The sequence below is a fragment of the Bos indicus x Bos taurus genome, chromosome 13 (assembly GCF_003369695.1).
Source record: "Bos indicus x Bos taurus breed Angus x Brahman F1 hybrid chromosome 13, Bos_hybrid_MaternalHap_v2.0, whole genome shotgun sequence".
In the NCBI taxonomy this organism is placed as follows: domain Eukaryota; kingdom Metazoa; phylum Chordata; class Mammalia; order Artiodactyla; family Bovidae; genus Bos; species Bos indicus x Bos taurus.
In genome coordinates, this window is record NC_040088.1 from 30,677,495 (window position 1) to 30,681,218 (window position 3,724).

Sequence of the window (3,724 nt, forward strand, 5' to 3'; positions counted from 1 at the left end):
CAGGCATGAAGGGCTGAGAAGGGAGGAGAAGGTCCCTATTCCTCTCCTGTCCACTTCTCTGCCCTTCCCATATGGGAGTGAGGAGGCCTGGATTCCAGTCCCACTTCAGCTTTTGCCCTACTCTGTGAACTTGGGCAAGGCCCTCCTTTCCTGAGTCTCAGTTTCCTCATCTGTAAAATGAGGTGTTAGACTCAGTAACCCTTAAACTTTGGGTCTCCCACCTCCATCTCATCACCCTCGCTGCTGGGAGACTGATGAATTGAGTGTCACAGTAACTTGACCCACCCAGCTGTGCCACCTCCTGCCAGTTCACCATCACCCTGGCTGATCCCTGTGTTCACCTTGCTTGTCTCTCAACTCTTCAATGCTCTGACCAGAGCCAGATCAAGAAACTCCTCCTAGCTCTGACAGGGAACCCAAAAGTGTTGGCACTGACACCTAAACATTCCTCAACACTTCCACCCTACATAGAGGAGAGAACCTTGCTTATGACCATGGGGTGAGCTAGAGGCAGATCTGGGGCCCATGTACATGCCATTTACACCAGCAAAATTATACCCCAAAGTCATGTTCCTGAAAAGCATTGGGCTTAAAGTGATGTGAGAATTTCCCTCAGTGAAGACACAGGCCTAGCAGCTGGGGGCCGGGGGAGAGTTACTGCTGCCTGAAAGAAGCTGAAGATAGAGGAGGGATCATCGAGTGTTGGGGGATAGAGCCCCAAATCTAATCTAGCTATGGTCACATATGACCAGCTCAGTACACCAAGTGTTTATTTACTTCTTAGAAACTAGAGTAGTGTTGACTTTGAAAAATCTCCCCAGCAGCTTACCCTACACACAATTACATACTCTCTTAGTGTCAAAGCAGAACAGGAATTACTAGGATGAGGAGTAGAGAGGACACCACAAGGCCCTGAAGATGACTGCATCAGACATGGAAATCGGCTCCAAAATGCTCTAGATAGCCAAGGAACTGTAACTAAGCATATAATTTAAGTAATCTGAGCAACAACAAAACAGGCAGATCTGCAGTGAGACACCTCCTGGACATGATTCGGGTGAGAACAATTCATGTAGTGGGTCTTTGCAAAAAGGTGGTCAGACAAACACATAAACAGTGTCTGATGGGTGATCTTAGTGACCAAAGCCTTATGAAGACATCTCTCTGGTGATTCCACACAACACGGGGACAGCTTGGAGAATCCGGACGAGTGGGTACATTTAATGTATCAGGTCCTCAGTTCCAGGACCCCTCTCCAAACCATCCAGAGGTTTTGAATGCTGATCCATAGAGTGGCTCAATGGTAAAGAATCCACCTACAACACAGGAGACATGAATTCTATCCCTAGGTCAAGAAGATCCCCTGGAGGAGGAAATGGCAACCCTCTCCAGTATTCTTGCCTGGGAAATCCCATGGACAGAGTAGCCTGGTGGGCTACAGTCCATGGGGTTGCAAAAGAATCAGACACAACTTAGCAACTAAATAACAGCCCATATAAGAAAGGCAGGTGGAGGTTCAGAGGAGGCAGCCCTTTCCTTAAGATTGAGCAACAGGAACGGGCCTTGGGAGCTGCAAACACCAACTTCTGCCTGCAAACACCAACTGTCTGTCTTCCTTAAGTTCAATTGTCACACGTTGAGCTTCCCAGGAAACTGACTCTGAGATGGGGTTTAGGATGCTGGGTGTTGACTGAAGGGTGACCTTGGGATCAACCCTCATGGAAGGGAAGGGGAGGAAGAAGGAGAAAGGAGATATCAACCCATGATACAGGCCCAGTGACAGCCTGGTTGTACCCACAGGCATGTGTTTGAAGAAGGGAAAGTAGCTGAAGGTGATGGGGGTACCTGCCAGGTAGTCATGTCTCTAGTTCGACCCCTTTGCACTCTCAGCTGGGCCAAGGTAGTGCTTCACTGGGACAAAACTGACCAGGTCCTTACAGCTCCAGCTGAAAGCAGAAGACACCCCAGCAGCCAATGAAAGCACCATGGTCAGAGGTTGGATATGTGGGGACGTTGAGAGAAGATGGCCCAAGGGAGCGTGTGGATGGAAATTCTACTTTGGAAGCTGCAAAGAAAAATGCACAGGTAGCGATTACCTGTCAGGTGGTAGGGCAACACCCTGACAGCGCCCTTCATGGAGAAAGGCCAAACAGGGATTTCAAGATTGCAAAACCTTAGTCAGCTGGCTGTGGGGACCATGGCTCAGGCCTCCATGGTCCTTTGAGTGGTCTCTTAAACATCACCATAACCTTTAGGGAGGCTCTCAACACTGAGTTAGGGCATGCTCTGGCTTTCTCATGCCAGAGAGGCCTCCAAGCCTTTAGATCGGGGGTTGGCAAGCTTTTACTGTCAAGGACCAGATAGTGAATACCTGGGACTCTGCAGGCCATACGATCTCTGTTCCAACTACTTCACTCTGCTGTCACAGCGTGCAAGCAGCCGTAAGCAAGAGGTAGACAAATAAGTGTGGATGTGTTGCAATAAAGCTGTATTTATAAAAACAGGTGGCATCCTAAATTTGGCCCACAGGTTGTGATTTGCTGACTCTGCTGCAGAACAACAGGCTGGCTTACCTGCTTGCTCCAGGACTGAGTCCTGATGCCAGGCTACACTCAGCCTAAGATCAAGCCCCTACCTGGACTGAGGCCAAGCCCTGAGCGGGCCTCACAAGGAACTCAGATGAGGTTCCAGCTTGTGCTCACGACCTTAGATGGAACCATCACTAGTCATGATTGATTAGCCTGGGTTAGACCCTGATGCTAGAATGAGTCCTAGATTTTGGCCTCACATTGAGTCCTGGCTCCTACCACAGCTAAACCATGACTTGATTAACCCTAGATCAAACCCTGACCTAGCTCCAGACAATCCTAGTCCCAGAAAGCTCTAATCCTGACTTGTGATTAACTCCTGAACCCAGGCTGAATCCTGGTCCCAAACAGAATTCTGATCCCACATTAAGCCTTGATCCAGCCTCATTTCAAGTCCTGACCTCCATCAGACCCCAGCTAGATTGAGCTCTAGGCCTTGGCTTTGGATTTAGAATCCAGATCCAAGATTCTCAAATGGGGACCCACACACCCCTTCAGTATATTTGATGTCATTTAGCAAACATGACCTGTCTTCTTGCACCAGGGGTCTGAGTTCACCTTCCTTTTCCTTTGAGGTACTTGGGAAGAAATATTTGAGAAGCATGGTGAAGTCCTGGATCCTTCCAGCTCTGTTGTTCTGTGAGAGTGTGCGCTCACAGCCCACTTCTCCAGGAATAAATATAAAAGCCTGGCAGCTGACCAGGGCTCTCTCCTCCACCCTGTGCATTCACTCCTCTTACATGTTTGCCAAGAACAGAAGGAGCTCTGCTGAACACCTGCCACCAAGGCAGGAGATCATCTCCCACTCTTATTACAAAGGACACTCCTGTCAGCAGGGAGGCTCCATGTGTCATCCAAGATGGTATCATCTTATGGGGGCCCCAGATACCTCAATCTCCCTGCAAACACCAACTACCCATCTCCCTTAAGCTCAGATGTTCTAGACTGAGCTTCCCAGGAAGCTGACTCTGGGATAGAACTTAGGGTGCAGGGTGTTGACTGAGGGGTGACCTAGGGATCAACCTCATGGTAGAGGGTTGGAAGGAAGAGAAAGGACCAGAGAAGAAATCAACCCATGATGCAGGCCTAGTGACAGCCTGGGTACATATGGGCAGCTCTAGAGCTAGAATGACCTG